Source organism: Tympanuchus pallidicinctus, unplaced genomic scaffold, assembly GCF_026119805.1.
Source record: "Tympanuchus pallidicinctus isolate F22 unplaced genomic scaffold, pur_lepc_1.0 scaffold1, whole genome shotgun sequence".
Taxonomy (NCBI): domain Eukaryota; kingdom Metazoa; phylum Chordata; class Aves; order Galliformes; family Phasianidae; genus Tympanuchus; species Tympanuchus pallidicinctus.
This window is the reverse complement of record NW_026294618.1, coordinates 30102596-30120692: the sequence shown is the minus strand read 5'-3', so window position 1 is coordinate 30120692 and position 18097 is coordinate 30102596. Positions and strand designations below refer to the sequence as shown.

Below are 18097 nucleotides of genomic sequence, written 5' to 3'. Positions count from 1 at the left end.
ATCAACCTGCCTTTGTACTTCAGTATAGATGCTCTGTTAAAAGGGAAATCCCATCTTTCAGATTTTCTGCTTCAATTAGGTAACTTAGAAACAGAATTCATTTAGCTGTAACTGCTTACATTGACAAGCTTAAAAGTAAATAAATAAATACACAAATTAAGGCTTCTTACTCAATTGCCATTTCTTGGAAACAACAAAGAAAACAAGAAATTAATCAAATCCCTTTTCTCAAACACCCGCACAATCTGAAAGTCTTTTCCTATTCTCCTTTCACAGACAAGAATGAGAATGGTGACTCATGCTGGCTAACCTCTCATTCCCATGACCTGTGAAAGATAGAAACCTGATTCTGCTAGAAGAAAAATAGCACTGCCTCTGGTCTGTTAACAGATAACATTATTATTATTATACAGAAGGGCAGAGTTAGCAAAATTCCCTATGTTCAAATTAAAACTGAGAACCAAAAGTATATTTCAAAGGCCATGTAAAAATAAGCTTTTTTCTTTTTTTTTCCCCATTTCTATTCTGTAAAACTCATTCAACTTTTACTAGATGCTTTAACAATTAATTTCTTCACACATCCAGCATGCTGTGTGACACAGTGATCTTCTTCTGATATGGAAGTTTTTGACAGCATTCCTGAAATGCATACAGCGCCCTGTCGTAAGAGCATAGGAAGCTACAGTAAGCCAGGCGTGGCTTCAAGAAGGAATACTGAGCCACCAGGAAATGCTGTAATAACTATGAAAGCCTCCCTGTAGCTTACTGCTGTAACGATCTCAAACCAAGTTTTTACTGAACAACATAATGGCAGGGAAGCATGGGGCAGAGGTTTCACCTGATCTGTTTCACCTGATCTGTTCCTTGGAACAAGAATACAGTAAAAGACAGACCTTCATCACTGTGAATGATTTTAGTCTTCCTTTCCACTCATCTCCCCTACCCTCTAAGGTATTCCACCTCACAGCCTCTGAATGATTCTTGCCATCTAAAAGGGGAGCAAATCACATTTGCAGTTAAAATGTTAGCTATAATCAGGTCAACCAACATGGAAATAGCTGTATCGCTGGTGATATCTAAGAGAAAACATGACAGCAGAATGGCCACATCCTAGAAAATTGAGTGACATTATTCCAGGCAAGAAATTCTCCCTGAAGTGCTCTAGACTGCACTTGGCTTTGGAGAACTTTGGCACTCCCCTTCTAAAACGTTCTCTAAAAGTGCCTTCTCCCTTTAACATTAAGCTGCAGTGGAAATTAGCTTCAAAAGCACATCTTTAGCTCAATATAACAGTACTTTCATTCTCAGTTTCTTCCATTTTTCCCTAAACAGGAAAATACTGCTGCTTTAGTCTAGGAATTCATGAGCATTTCATGCATCAAAAAGCATAGGGATTTCTTTGCTAGGACACTCTTGGCACAGTGAAAATGTGCTACTGTTGACCAAGAACAACATCAGTGCAATATCATCCAAGGACCCCAGAGGAGTCCCCAGAAGAGCAGCAATCCTCAATAACGTGCAACAACAGAAAATACTCCATCCTATGGATTTAGACACAGGCGAGAACTTTTCATTGCTGGTCTTGCAAAGCTGTGCCCAGCCCATATGAGCTAAGCCTTCTGGGACAGGAGCATTGCACACAGTAAATGTCACCTCCGCATCACTCCCTCAATCTCAGAATGATTGCAAGGGAAACTGCAGGTTGATAGCTTCCAAGTAATTACAGTCATTGCCAATTCAGTGCTTACTAGCAATTCCACATTGGTCATCCTCAACATGGAAGGCAGAGTAGAGAAAGACATGGATTTTGATTAAAAGAAACTCTCTTTCCAATTCTTAAATTCCTCTTCCACCAGCTGTCCTGCACTGTCTCTCCATTACTCTTCTCATTAGTCATAAAGTCTGGTTGCCAAGGAAATCAAAAATCAGCACCTCTTTCATTCCTTGAAAACTGTAATGCTGCAGCCAGTTTTACATGCCGTACTGTACAAACTCCATTTGAAATCTATCCTGATTTATGCAGTCCATGATGAGCAGGGAGATAGTGAAGCTGCATTCACATTTGTAGGACTGATGCCACGTAAATGCTTTTCATTTCCAGGAAGCTGTGTAAAACAGAAGGCAGGACAGGATATCCTGGAACTAGAAAGGTAAAAGCAAAAAAGAAAAAACAGAAAACTGTCCTGGGAATAGCCTTTACACAGAGCTTCTTTAAGGACATCAGCTGATTCTAAAAGCAGAAGTATTCTATTCACAGGGAGTCACTTGGTGAAGCCACACACAAATACCTGCACCTGACATACCACAGATCAAGGTCACACCTTTGTTGCAGCCTGTAAAGATCCAGGTAGGTAATGGCTAAAATAACGCAGCCCAATCCAGATGACATGCTAGTAACATATCCTGGAGTGTTCACCATGTTTTATGTTCCAATGAACTCCAAATAAACGCTATCACATGCATCTGGGTCAAAATTTGACTGCCATTACACCCGGCAGTGCACAGATGTGGTATCAGCTATCACAGACCCAACTATGACTCACTGCAGTCTGGAGCCTCGCACCAAGTCATTCCCATTCCAGTTGGGTGGGTGCCCTTTGGGGAGACACCACGTACCTCCCCCTCAGCTGGAGAAGGATCATTAAAAACCCGTCCATAGTCTTCTTCCATTCTCTCTTCCTGTAAGTATTGAACGATAAGTGAAAACCACAACAGAAGACAGTGAAACTGAAGGCTGTGTTTTCTAAACTGCCTAGTTCCTAAGCTCAGCACCTCAAAAAAGCAGGAACCTTTACAGGAGATTAAAAAAAACCCAACACCTCTATTTATCACATGGATGTGCTTACCTCAGTGTCAGACCTGACACTACTAGTTAGACTTCTGTGGGTATGCCTGCCTAGGATAAGTTTTTCATGACAAAAATAGGGCATGAATTTAAAAATGAAGCATCCATACAACCCTGGTGCACAGCTGTATCTTGTCAGCTGTAATTTCACCATAAAATTCATGCAGTGCTTGAAGTGATAGGTCCTTATAAGAGGGCTCCTGCCTCAGCTGTCTCCCAGAAACTTTTTTTGGCTATTGTAAGATGGCTGACAAAAGAGACTGCTCAAGAGAGGATGTTAAATTCGAGGCAAACATGAGCCAATTAGTTCTCAGAGACTACATCTCACCATGTCACGACTCATCCTCATCTTCAGGTGTCACTCCAAAACATCTACCGGTTAAAACAACATTTTGCCTCAATGTCATTCTTCAAGCATTCCCTTCTGAAACTTCCAGACTCATTCTGACCTCAGATGCCTCTCCTGCCTTGGCATCTTCCCTCAGTTCCCAAATGCTTGCCTAGAAGCAGCTTGTCTCAAAATTCTCCTCTTCCAGCTAGTTGCCTTCTCTCTTGCTTCTGCCTAGAACTAACCCAGCACAGTCACTGAGCAAACATGCCAACAACATAAAGTATCCTTTGTTCACTTTTGTCCCTCCCACAGGGATTCATGAAGAAACCAAGATTAATACAGAAAACAACCAATCTCTAATAGCCGTTTTTGTGTGAAATTAAACAGATTTCCACAGCCATTTGATGCACTGAGAGTATACACTTACTAGTCATGTGAGCTACCAATTTCTGACTGAAAGAAATAAAAATCAGGGAACAATAGAACTGCATTCTTTTAGGGCGTAAATACGTTCTCCTTTTACACAGCTCCGTAACTGATCCACGACTGTAACTGAAGGGTTTGCAACAGAAGCTGCAAATGGCATTCAAAGAAAAGTCTAGGAATCAGCTCAGTCTCTTCAAACCACTGATTAAATGATGACAACATGAACAGACACAACTCCTTAACAAATAAAGAAGCCGACTTCCCACACTTGTAAAAAAAAGAAAAGAAATTGGTTCCAAAGAAATTCAATACAGTACTTTAAAAATAAGTATATGCATGAAAAAAAAAAAAAGAAAAAAAAAAAAAGGGAAAAGCAGTGAGGATTTAAATTGAAAGAGTATACGGTCAAAATATTTTCTATATTTTTCATCACTGCTTTGTTGGTGAACATATCCACATGTAATCAGCACGCAGCACAGAAATCTCCAACTCATCAGATGCCATTTTGTTTCAACACTGTATTTATTTACCATAGGAAAAGGATGCTACAGCCTGAAGAAGAGCATCTATTTAGATGACTGCACTGCAAAAGCCACGTTCTGCGGGTGTTAACCGTAAGACATGACTTGTACAGTGTGACAGCACACTAAGAAACATCATGTTTAAGATTTCTCTCCCTAAGTTAGTAGCATTATTTATTTTTCTTTGAAAAGATGCAGAACTTCATAGTAAAACACACAACAGCATGTAAAATTTCGGATTACAATCAGAAGCTGATGGGAAACATATTTGAAAAAGCATCCTTACCCCACGTGAAGGTTAGAATTTCTGCTTGTATAAATGACCAAGAAAATACTGAGATGTTGTGGGTGTTTGAAAAGTAGTGTAACAAGTCAGCGAACAGCTGAAGAAAAAAAATTATTTTCATTTCTGACACTTGTACAATGAACCAAACACTTGCTCAGAGTCCATATAATCTGAAATTGTGTGCCTGACAGTGACTGTTTTCCACGGCTTGTGAAGACACAGCACAGCTCTAATTGGACTGCTCTTTAAAGACCAACATCACCTCTGGAACTTCTTCTATATACTCACATTTAAATACTTTGTTCCTAACTTTTCTGTTGCACTACAACTATGATAAATGAGCCCGTTTCTATTCTGTCTTCTGGGAGCTGAGAAATTTAAAACAACCTTCGTGCCATCCATGACCACAAGAAGATCAGTTACTGATATTTGTAAAAACATGAAAGCCTCAATGAAACAGCTTCTTTGCAACTAAGAGCAAATAAGGACAATAAAGCAATGACGCAACACGCACGTGTGTATGCCCACAAATGAATACACAGCTGGTACGTCTATTTTTAGGAAAAAATTAAAAGAGGAGGAGAAAATGGGCCCGGCAGATTGCTCATCAAAAGGGAAGGCAGTGAGTAAGAGCTGGAGAAACAGCATCACTCTGCAGCACCCACACAAGTAATGCTCCTTGTGCCACAACGCAGAATGCCATGCATGGCCTGAACACCTGCTGAAGACGAGCTGTGTGAACACAGGGAAATGATCAGAAATGATCCAAGTGATCAGAAAACACTGTAAAAATAACCACTTACAAATTAGGCAAAGGTTTATCTCCTCAGTTTCTATACCTTTGTAAGGTACAAAGGTGAGAAAAGAAAGGAAAAATAAATCATTGTAGATTTGTCATAGAATCATTTCACTTGGAAGGGAACCTTAAAGGTCCAACTAGCCCAACACCCCTGCAATGAACAGGGGCACCGACAACTACGTTGGGTTGCTCAGACCCCTATCCAGACTGGCTTTGAACATTCCCATGGATGGAGCTTCTACCACCACCCTGGGCAACCTGTTCCAGTGCCTCATCACCCTTATCATAAAAGACTACTTTCTTATATCCAGTCTAAATATCCGCTCTTTAATTGTGAAACCATTTCCCCTTAGTCCCTGCTGAAGAGTCTATCCTCTTCTTTCTTATAGCACCCCTTTAAGTACTGAAAGGCTGCCATCAGGTTCTCCCCAGTGCCTTCTCCAGGCTGAATAGCCCCAGCTCTCAGCCTGTCCTTGCAGGGAGATGCTCCATCCTCTGGATCACTTTGCGGTCCTCCTCTAGATACACTTTAAAGATTCTTATTTTCATACAGTAATAAAAGACTACACTATTTTAGGGTCCAGTAGAGTCCATGATTATGTAGAATCTTTTGCAGTCCTACTGTTCCAGCTCTGAGAATCCATACGCATGTTCCTTACTTCTGCATTTGTCTCTGCTAGTGAAATCAACAAAGGGTTACATAGGTTTAGAGGATAGCAAAATGCTGTGGTTTCTTGAGGTGGGGTAAACTAAAGCAGTAATCTCTCAACCTCCACCCTGCATTTCTGCTACTGTGTTGCTCCCACTGCCCCCGTCTCCAGGCTCCAGCACTCATTGCGTCCCCTGCAGCAGGGAGATGTACAAAGGACTTTCTGTTACCTCCTGCAGTCTGCAAAGACAGGTGCAGGAGCATCCAAGCTGCTGGGGGAACTGCAAGCAATTACATCCGTCCAGCTATGCACGGCATTACAGCCCTAGAGAATCATTGGAATTGAAGCCATTAAAATATTTGTTAGCCTTTTCATTCCCCTAATGCTTTGATCTTTCTCCTGGAAAATGCAGTGTGTAAGCTCTGGTGTCTGCAACAGAGGAGGTCAATGCATATGTGAAGCCCTGACCTTGCAGACCAGTTACAGAACGTTCCCTTTGCAGAACACTTCACTGTCTCCTCCTGGGCAGACCCACAGGCAGACGCCCACTGAGGAAATGGAAGATGCAGCAAAACGGCCCCTCTTCATCTCCAAACATTTTCTAAAAGATTCTCATCGCCACCACCTCTCCTGGAGAGTGGCTGCAATGCAGGGCACTGGAATAAATTTGGAAACATTTCAGACGGGAGCTCAAAGAACCGTGTGACCCCATACAGTCGCCCAGCCATGGCCCTGCCTGGCCTGGTGCCCAAGCAGGCCGCAGCCCTTCCACAACCGATTCCATAATAACGCGGTCATTCCAACATCACCTCTCAGTCAGCTCTCTGTGCAATTAGGAACAAACCTGGCGTGACCAAAGCTTTGCCAAGTGATAATGAAAATTCCCAGAAAAATCCATGAGAACAGCTCTGATTTAGCTCAGGAAGCTGCTGCTGTCACTCCAGCCACCCATCCAGCTGACGTGACAGAGATGTTGGTTGGTCAAGCGCTTTATTGTCACATTCTCTACTTCTACTTTTTCCCCTCCAAATTTCAAATCAGTCTGCTAAGCCACGCTAATTATAAAGAAGCCAATTCTTTCAAGATACTGAAAGTTTACTCACTATGAAAAAATATTTAATGAAAATATAACTAACTTCTCTTGCAAAAATCAATTCAGCAAACTCACTGCATGAATTGCAACGTTGCTCCAAAAAGCAAATAGAAGTTTTGTTTTATTTGATGTTAAAAGGCTTTTTGGAGGATTACTTACGAATTCAGGATACACTCAAGGTGATGACTGAGAATTTTCCCGCTGTGGTTCTTAAGAGCAGACTGGACCCTGACACTCGAACATATTGCCCTGGCAATCCTCCTGGCCGTTCAGATACCAACCCACACGAACCCATGGCTCCATAACGTGTTATAGCAGTAGCTGTGATGTGGCCTGCACAGCTTGAGCATGCCTACAGGAGCTGAGATCTACACAGGAACTGCAGGACAAGCACAGCCTGGCAGCAACTTGCTCCCACTACACTCATTCACTGGAAAAAACTCAGTGTTCTTCAGGGGCTCCCAAACTACCTTCCATATCCACGGGTAACAGCAGGTTTCCATTTTGACCTGTGACACATACAGCAGTGGCAGTGCCAGCCTGAGCTAGCTCCACTGTGGCCTGCCCCATTTTTGCATGCTATTCTGCAACAGGGAAGTTGACACTTCATCTACAGAGATCAACTCAAAACATTCATTTATTTCATGTGTTATTTGCAGTATTGGTGCCAATCAGAAATACATCTTTTAAGTCTCAGTTCCCATTATTTACTACAAACATAACACATCCATTGCAAACAAATCTAAACATACAGTATGCTACGTTAAAATGTTACATCACAAGTCTGTTTTTATTTGCCCAGGCATAGTTCAAAAAGAATGAGGGTACCAAAATAAATGCAATCTATTTTACAATTGATAGTTATTAAAAACAAAAACAAAAAAAAACACCAAATTTGACACTGACAATTGTTTAAAATCATGTCAGAACAGAAGACACTGGAACATTTGGACACAGACTACGAAGTGACATACAGTGAATACTACAGTTGATGACAAATACTTTAGTTATTATCCCTCTGACTTTCCCAGTTTAAATCACAGTGTGGTTGCAGAACTACATTTCCTGCAGGATTACAGGCTGCACTACTAAGCCAGAGCATTTTGGTGTTGAACGCATGTTGCAATAACCTGCCTCAACACCAGCAACTTTAAAACAAAATGCATTCAGCTGCAACAACAAATCACCAGAAACAACTGAAATAATCCACTTTTGTATTACAGAATTTGGATTTCTCTTGAGCATTGAAATGACTTTTTCTTGATAAGCCCAGGACAGAACCCAAGAAGAACCTGAAGAATTCATCAAGCTCAAAGTTCTGCACAAGAAGTCAAAGAGTGTCCCTCATACAGGCTCCGTCCTTCTTCCAGTAACTTTCTCAAAAAGCAGATTCCACAACCTCCGCTCACTCCAAGGTTTTCCCGAAGCACAGCCACTGTTACTAACTAAATCAAATCCTTGGTACAAACTGGCTTCATCTTTTCTTGATAATTACCATCAGAAGAACAAAGACTCAGCACATTTAAGAAGGTATTGTTTTGTCTCCTGGTCTCAAATTCCTTCTGCTTGAACAGAACTTGCTTGCCTTTTGCATTTGCAGATCAAGGGCTACATCTGGCCTTTACAGATCATGCTTTGCAAATCCTTTCCAAGCCTTGATGACCGTTTCCAGATCATAGCTCACATTTATCTTTCCTAAAGGGCAGCAAATGAAACTATGCACATTATTCTATTAGCTTAGACTTCACACCAAACGTTAAAAGATAAACTCTCACATTACTGCATCCTACTTCTTACTACAATCCCCTGCAACGTGCAGACTCCTCCCCACAGCACTGCTGCCAATCTATTTGATAGGAACTCTTTTCTCTGAACACAGCATTTTGTACTTGATCACAGCCATGAAATTTATCAGAAACCCCTGTTCTCCAAAAGACAGCATCAAAAGCAAGGCTCGGAAAGCCTCCTCTATCTCCTCCAAATTCTGTGCTAACCCAGAGCACAAGGATGATGACAACATCAGATCCGCAGGTGCCAGAACTGCTCTATGGTACTGCTTGAGCTACTGTTCCCATTTGACGATGACAACACAACTCCTCGAGAGCAGCCAACATACTTAGTATATTCAGACACAGTCCCTTAGGTTCAGCTGGTACCAAATTCTTCATATGAGCAAATAATTTCCCCAGAATCACTTGTTTTGGGTCGAAGAGCAGATCTGCTGCTCCTGGGGTGCTGCCTGTAGCACTGCAGGCAGCTCTACATGCCTAGAACGCATACAAAAGTTTGGTAAACACATGACAGTGCTCTGCCTGCATCCCATCCCAGCTGCACTCATGGCCAACCCTGAGCCACAGCAGCTCTACAGGATGGGCCTCTGAGGAGTTTTCTTCCATGAATTCATCCGGTTGCTTTTTTTGTCCCTTTGAGCTTTTAGTATCCACATGCTTCAGAAAGGATTTTCAAAGCTTAAGTAGCTACACATTGGGTAAGTAAAAAACACCCTTTTGTTTGCTTTGAACCTGCCAGCTTAATCTCATGCTTTGGCATTTTGTACTGAAAGCAACAGTAAAAAATTAGTCCCTTCTCACCTTGGCCACATCACTCACATCATCATACATTGAATTTCCCCTGTCAAACCCTGTAACATCTCAGGGTCTTCTTCAGATTGGCATTATTAAACACCAAGAGAGTGTGAAGGTTAGAGGGTTTTGTTTACAAGACTGCCTTTGCACGGGGAGCCAGGAGTTGACCTTCCTTATGGGACCGTTGTGGTTACTGTGTCCAAACACCGATAGCGCACGGAAGACTGCAGGACCATTATGGTTACTGTGCCCAACAAACACCAGAAGGCAGTCATCCTGGATCCCAAAAGATACAGAGCTCAGGGCAGGTTACACACTGACACCCACCCAGCTAGAAATACAGGGCAGGGGAAATGAGCTCAATTTGCAGTTTCTGCAAGCTACTACTTCTTACTTCATGAAGTTAGTAAGCTTCTTCTTACTAACTAGTAAGCTAGTAAGTGCTTCTTACTTCATGAAGTTAGTAAGCCTTGCAGGAAACTTCTTTACCCCTATGTTTGCTTGCTGGTTTTATAGCTTCAGAAAGACGCAACTGTGCTTCCACAAAATGATTTATTAACTTACACATATTAAAAGCACATCCACTAAAAATATAAGCTAACTCTTAACTTCTACTTCTGAAACCTTTCCTGTGTTGCTTTTACTAACTTGTGCTCCAACAATTCTGATATTTACCATCCCACCCCAGCAATAAACTCTTTCATTTTTATTCCTTGCAGTTATTTTATAAAATGTATACTTCAAATCTAACTTGCACATTACCACAGCTTTATGGCCTTTGAGCAAGCATCATAAGATGACATTTGCTTATGGTTATAGATTTGCACAAGGAAAAATTTTTTTTAGTCATTTAATTGCTTCTATTGTCCTTCAGCCTTTTCCCAGCATTTTTCTTCGTCTTGAAAAGACAGCAGAAGAAAGATTGCAGGTTAATGCTAACTCAGGAGTCCATCCCTGCCCCTGGTTAATATGCCACGCTTGGAATAAAGGAAGGTTGAACGCAATGGCCAACCTTTGTCCCCCAGCACCTGCTCGCCTAGTCCATAGGCCACACTGAGCCTGCAGTGCCAGCAAGCTATGGGATGACTCCATGGCTTGTTTTCTTCCAGGAATAAGGTAAGACACCAAGGCTGGAGACATGACATGCTACTTCTCTCCACTTCTGCAGAAAAGTGCTGACAAGCAGCAATGTTTAAATGAAATAATAAGTAACAACCATGCATTCTTGCAATATGTAAGCTTTTAATTCAGGTATTTCAATTTTATGGGTCACTGGTAGCATCAGGATTTACTAGTCAGGAATGTGATCGCCCAGTATCAGGCAAGCATCAGCAGTACCTACAATAACACTGTGAACCATCTTCCAGCAACAGCAAATGAAGAGGAAGACACTTTTAGTTCTTCCTATTTAGCATCAAACACAAATTGCAGAAATCATAGCTGGGTTTCTGGCAGCTTATCACACTCATAGGTGCACTGCTTTCCCACAGGCAGCCTGCCACAGCACTTCGGCAGAAGCCCTCCAAGAGGAACTGCAGCTCAGACCATGTCCAGTTTAGTCCGGACAAGGCTGCAAAGAGTTTGTTTCCTTTATGGGGACAATCCTACAAGCACACAAGTGTTTTTGAAAGGATAAAACTCAGCGTCAGCTGGCACGTATGGCATTTCACAGAGAGAAAAAAAATAAGGGGAGAAGAGAGGGAAAGTTCAATGACTTTTCAGTGAAGGAAGTAAGGAGAAAGCACTTTAACCCCAGCAACACCTGATAAGGAAGGTCTGAGACGAATTCCTCCTACGGAGAGCGCTCAGGAAGGCGCCCGTCAGGCCCCGGCTCCGCACGGCCGTGCCGCGGTGCCGCCCGAGCCGCCGCCCGCCGCGTGCTGCCGGGAGCTGCCGGTACCTCCGCACATCTCCCGGCCCCGCGTTCCCCGGGACAGGCCGTGCCCGGCTCCCGCCGCCACACCGCGGCCTCGCCCGGCCGCTCCCGGCTCCGCCGAGTCCCACAGCCGCAACTCCCGCTCCGCGCGTCGACCGCCTTTGCTGCCGGAAAGCCGCGTACAACTCCGCGCACACCCCCACCCCGAGCCCCGCCGCCGGGAGCCGCCGGCACCTGCCCCGGGGCCGCCCGGAACGCTCCTGCGAGGAGAGGCCCCGCCGCCGCCGCCCCCCGCCGCCGGGCAGGGGGAGCCCGGCCTGCGGCACGGCCGCGGCGTTACCTGCTAACGCGGCCGCCGCTCCACGTCCCGCTGCCACCGCCGCGCCGCTCTGCGCCGCCCCCCGCAGCCCGACCCGGCCACCCGCCCGCACGTCAGCGCCACAGGGGCCGGCCGGGGGCGGGAGCTCGGCGGCGGTGGAGGAGGAGGAGGAGGAGGTGGATAGGAAGCCGTGCCCAGCTGCCGGCCTTCTCCGCAGCCACGGTGGCCTACGAGGCGCTAGGACACCGAGGCCCGGGCCGCCCCGCTCCCCTGCTCCCCGCTCACCTGCGCGGAGCCGCCTCACCTGCGGACGCCACCGAGCCCTCACGGCTGGAGGTGGCGCTGCGGGGCGGGAGGGCTGCGCCAGGAGCTCCTGGGCCTGCCCCACCTGCTGCTGTGCGATGGGGATTCCCGTTGTTTTGCTGGGAGTGATGTTTCGTGCTGTTTTGTCCGTCTTTTTTTGCGGAGTCCTCACGGACCTGTTGGAGTGTGGCCAGAGGAGGGCCAGAACGATCCAAGGGATGGAGCACCTCTCCTACGAGGATAGGCTGAAAGATGGGGCTGTGCAGCCTAGAGAAGGCTCCGGGGAGACCTGAGAATGGCCTTTCAGCATCTTAAGGGGGGCTGTGAGAAAGAAGAGGATAGACTCTTTAGCAGGGTCTGTTGTGACAGGACGAGAGGAAATGGTTTCAAACTTAAAGAGGAAAAATTTGGATTGGATATAAGGAAGAAGTCTTTCATGATAAGGGTGGTGAAGCATTTGAACAGGTTGCTCAGAGAGGTGGGGGAAGCTCCATCCCTCGAGATCCCTCAAGGTCAGTCTGGACAGGGCTCTGCGCAACCAGATGTAGCTGTGCATGTCCCTGTTCGTTGCAGGGGAGCTGGACTAGATGGCTCCTAAGGATCCCTTTCAGCTGAAACAATTCTGTGATTCTATGTTTCTTTAACTGTATTGCTTAAAAAAAGAAAAATAAATAAATAAATAAAAGTTGGGTTTATGTTAATTAACCCTATAAAGCAGGGCAGAAGATAGACTCTGGTTTCTATCCTGCTGTGGAAAACCTTGAAAACTGGAAATCATTTAGAAGCCACTCTGTTCCTTCCACAGGAGCTCCCCTTGTGTGCACCCCGCTGTGCTCACTGCCACCACGGCTATTTTTTGGGAACCCACAGATACACTTCACCTCACAACATGGAGGGGCCAGGGCCACAGCTGTGCAGCATACATGCCGAGTGTCCCCCAGTGTCTGCATCCTTTAAATGGAACCAATTTTCACCTTATCCTGACTGGTGCTGAGTGCCCAAGCTACCCTCAAAGGCAAGGGACACTCAAAACACCTCATATTTTATCTAATGAGCCCTGCAGGTGTCAACAAACATGCTTCAATCTGCAAACGTGCCTTTCTTGCCATCTGTGTTACCTGGTTAGGCTCGTGTCCTGGATCACATCATAAATGAGACCGTTTGTCTTGTCACCCCCACTCCACTGTTTATGTTTACAAGACTCTCTGCTGCAGAGAGCTGGGCAGCACTGCATCGTACCTGTGACTCATGCAGCCCAGGACACGTATAGCCACCCCTTCTTAAGCACCCACACGTGAGCTCTGTGTCATCTCCCCCACCCTGGTTTTTATGGGCAGGCCTGGCACCACCCGCTTGTTGGCCAGCTGGCCATAAACACTTCTCTCTGTGCAGTGTTTCACAAGGGCACAGTTGTCCTGACTTCACATTGTCCCCCCGCAGACCCTGAAAGCCTTGTGAATTTTGCTGATGGAGCGAACCCAACCCATTTTTTTTCCTCAAAGCCCCTCCTGGTTTCCTTCATCTTTCAGTCCAAGCTACATTTCTTCAGCAAGGTGCACTTAACACCTTTGTGAATGTTTGGAAATGTCCAGGAAGGAACTGAGCACAGCCAGCAGCTGGTGAACAGTTTAAAAAAAGTATTTTCTTCCAGTCCTGTCTTCCCCTGTAGACAGGACAGTCATAACTGTGTCTTGGCCTCTGTCATGGGCAAGAAGAAACCCTGAGTGGTTTCATAGATTCATAAAATGGTTTGGTTTGGAAGGGACCACGAAGCCCACCCTGTCCCAATCCCCTACCATGAGCAGGGCTGCCTCCCACCAGTTCAGCTGCCCAGGGCCCATCCAACTTGCCAGGGGTAGGAAGGGATGAGACACCGACAGCTTTCTGGGCAGCTGTCTGGCACCTCACTGCCCTCCTAGGGAAGACCAGCAGGGATATGCATGTGAAAGTGGCACCAGGGGACTCAGCATGCAAGTAATCCTGCAGCTCAGGCAAAGCACTGAGGTGGGTGTAAATCCCATGTCCAGATTAACATTCCTGCCACTGACAGAATATGTCGCGAGCTTGCTGGAGATTTTAAACACACCTGCAAGTGGCAAGTTAAATTTGACAGTGGAGTACTTATCTGACATGACTTAAGAACGTTCAACAATTTTGACAAATTATTTTATATGTTCTCAAAAATGGGAGTTTACCCATGTAAACCCATGTACATTACCTTTTAGGACAGCTCTTTCAGCCTCACTTTTATCTGTGGAAGATAGATAACTATCGTCTGGAAAGGGGGGTATGGCTGGGAAATTAAATGGAAATATAAATTCGCTGACTGGATAAAAAAAATAATGCCGTTCTGTTATCAAAACAGGATACGATGTCAGGAAACGTCCAACCAAATATTGTTGGTGCCAACAAGCCTGTGATTGTTTGTGACCTGGAAGCGCTGCAGCCAGGGGCTGTCCCACGGCCTGGTGCCCCTCCCTGATGAGGAGGAGGCGTTGCTGCTCTCCCTTTCTTCTCCCTGGGAAACCCAAAAATATCCCAGAACACAGCAGCATCTGTTCTGTAATTCTCCTGGGAAAAGAGAGGAAGATTCACACACCAGTGAAATGGGAGCTCAGGAACTCGACCTCAGTAAAGGGAAAAGAAGATGAAAGAGAAAGTGGGTACAATGTATTTCAGTGTTCCTATGTTGTCTGCATGAGGAGGAAAGCAGGAAGCATTTCAGATGTCCTCTATAGGAAAGTTACATTGAAACGACAAGCTGAGGTGTTTTGGAACTGCAGGAACAATGGGGATGGCTCAGCAAAACACTTTTTGCTCAAGAGCTCTTTCAGCCTATGGATATTGATAAGGGGCAGATGCAGCTCAGTTCTGTGAGGGAGCCCCTTGTGCCTGTACCATGAAGGCGTTCCTCCTGTGCCTCAGTGCGTCACATGGGGACCCACAGTGCAGGTCCGTTCAGAGGTCCTAGCACTCAGGTGATGTTCCCAGCTAGAGCTCTCCTTCGGCAGCAGGATCACACAGTGCCTGTCAGCTACAGGGACTGTGGTGATGGACAGCAAACCTGTTAACAGCGTCTCCAGCAAGTTTGCAGCTGGCACCAAGCTGAGGGGTGTGGTTTATAGGCTGGAGGGAAAGGATGGCAGCCAGAGGGATGTAGCGAGGCTTGAGGAGTGGACCGGCGCTAACCTCGTGGAGTTCAACGGGGCTGAGAGCAGACTGCCAAGAAAAGGCACTGGAGCTTTTTAAGAGAACTGTTGAAGTGCACGTGTCTCCTTGCTGTAGTCCTGCTGCAAAGAACTGACAATGTGCTAGATGTCTGTGGTGTCTTAGTTCACCCAGATATTATAACTATTTACATTTGAATTGGGGTTATTACAGATTGAACACTTTCTGTCTCTAAAGTTGCATTAAAACAAAGAAAATTATGGTAATTTTATGGGCCACTGTCTTTTGTCAGACTTGATGAATGGTGAAGTATTTGGAAGGACAAGCAGGTTAAAGGATCCCATCTAACTTCTTAGAAAACCCTGGGAGGATATTATGTACGCTTGCTTTTCAAAGAATACCACATAGTGTCCAGGCTAGTTGAATTTCTAAGTGAATTCTTATTTATAATTAAGTTGATTAAGATTTACACCAGCTAAAGACAAGAGGATAAAGGATCCCACTGGTGGGGCTGGCAATCTCCCTACAAAGGTAGTTACCCTCATGTTGTTGATACTGTGTGTTAAGTTTCTTCCTCCACACTCCATTATGGAAGATTAAATGCAAAAATCAAGTTTGACATCGACTACTGCCCTTTGCTGTAGGTGTCTCTTTAGACAAAAAGCTTGTGCATAAATTGTGCTGTAATTAGCTGGGTTTTGTTGTGGGTCATATGTAGCTTCAACTGTTAAACACGTTGCACCTAGTGAATAAAATTCTGCCTGTAGAAACGTCTATGGGCATTGACTTAAGCCAACAACTTAATGAGGCCAGGAGTTCATTTACTTTACATTGCTTTGTTGACATCACTAAATATATATAACTGTTATGTTATTACAGCGTGTCTGTGTAATGTGGTCATGCTGTCAGAGTCAGCTGTTGGCATTTCCTGCCTGTCTATATCTCTGTTTAATGCCATGATACTCCCTAGAATCATTTTATAATTTTGCAATTAATTTCTGAAAGAAAAAAAACGAAAAATATGGAAGTTATCACCTCACTGGTTTCCAGTGTATTTTGGATTTACCCACACGGAGTTTCCAAATGTAGCTGCCAACTTAGTCCTGCTGGCAAAATTTATCTGTAATTTATCCAGATAAAGAATAGCTTGCTCAGACATTTGCAAAAGAACACTTCTAACTTGATCAGGGTTTAGCAGCTGATGTCCAGAGACAGTTCAAGAAAGAACCTTTTCTGGGATTTATATTATCAGCTCCAAGAGGACTCCCCTTTCAAAATCGAACTCTGGTTTCTTTCCCAGGAAGTTTTCTTTAGATAAAAGGCATCCAACCCCGTATCATGCAAATTACTTATTGGAAATCAGTGTGTAAGCCCTATTTTATCCACTCACTTTCACTTAGCATTATATGTGTATACATAAATCTCTTAATTTTGACAGCTGTGCAAAGATATCTTTTTTTTTTTTCCTCTTTCTTCCCCATAGACTTTGCATGAACAACCCTTGTGACTATAGCTAAGTATTTCAATAGTCTGACTTTTCCACAGGCCTTTTTTATTCCAGCCACTCCATTCTGGTTGCAAATAAATCAGATATTAGAGCTTAAGGCAACAGCTTCTATTTGAAATCTTCTTGCTTCATTTCAGTTCATAATAGGTTCTTCTGTCACATTATCAGAAAATGCGTTATTTAAAGACGGTTGATTGTTTTGCACTTTCACTCCTTGCAATGTACAACCGGTTGTACTTGTTCCCAACTCAGTTGGGAATAAGTCTTCCAAACCAGCCCAATTTTTCTGTTTCCTCACTTTACAGGGTAATCAAATTAGGCAAAGAGATTGTTCTCCATTTTGAGTAGCTTGAAGCAAAGGAACACAGGACAGGCTTGCATAAAATAATAGCGTGGTACTACATGAGAGGGATCCCTAACTTGTCAAGTCACAGGATCACACAAAATCCCAGAACCGCAGGGGTTGGAGGGGACCACTGGAGATCATCCAGTCTAACCTTCTGCTAAAGAAGTTTTCCAACAGTAGCACAGGAAAGATGGGTTTTGAACATCCCTGGAGGAAGAGGCTCCACCACCTCTCTGGGCTGCTTGTTCCTGATGTCCATTGCTTTTCATTTTATTTGCATGAGCAGATTAATTCTATAAACCCAGATTGTGAGGTCAAGAAAATAAAATTGCAGTACCCCAGAGTAGTTGGAAGATATTCTTGGAGTCTTTCCAGTATTTCAGGATTCCAGTCCTGATGCAACACATCCATGTCTCAAGGGGAACTATTTGCTTTTGTTTTGACAAAATCTCCCCAAGCCAAGAGACCAGAGGCCTGTTCCCCTGGCTATAAAAGTAGCTTGGGATACCCTATCTCAGATATTCCTTCTGGAGATATGGAAGTATCCATAAAGTAGGAATAAGAACACAGTAGAAGTCACACAGTAGCAATTATTATAAATGTTTTCCAAATTTATCTTTTTATTAGTATTGGTTTTTTTTCCCATCTACATTGTGATCACTCATAAGGATTCACTTTTCAGTGGTGAACAGCTGTGGTCAATGAAATAACTGCAGGGCATGCTACCAAAATATGCATCTTGTGTGAAAAACAGAAGTAGCCTGTGGTAAATAGGCAACATACAGTTATCAGGCACTGGGCTCTTCTACTTTCATTGGAGCAGAAGCTACCTGCCTGGAGTTAAATGAACTTTAGTATGGGTAAGGTAGGTCAGTGCTGAAGGCTTCTACAATCCTTAGCGAAACAGAGGGTGTTTTTTTTGTTGCTGTTGGTTTTTAGTGAGCTATGTGAGGATATTAACTAATTTTTAAACTTTTCTGTAAAGGCCACAACTTATCCAGCAACTTTCCAACTGATTGTATCCTGTTAAACATGACATGAG

At 44.2% G+C, this 18097-nt stretch overlaps 1 protein-coding gene across 8 annotated transcripts in view; it reads right to left on the bottom strand.

The window, feature by feature from the left end:
* The window catches only part of MYO6 (myosin VI), a 100005-nt gene extending 87970 nt beyond the window's left edge, over positions 1-12035 (bottom strand). For 4 of the 8 annotated variants that reach the window (XM_052699913.1, XM_052700077.1, XM_052700161.1 and 1 more), the window contains exon 1: positions 11753-11867. The gene's annotated coding sequence lies outside the window, so the exon portion shown is untranslated. Of the gene's footprint in view, positions 1-11752; positions 11869-12016 lie in introns of those variants that run through there. The other 4 variants (XR_008210455.1, XR_008210456.1, XR_008210457.1 and 1 more) reach the window with 2 other exon arrangements.
* Positions 12036-18097: the final 6062 nt, after the last annotated feature.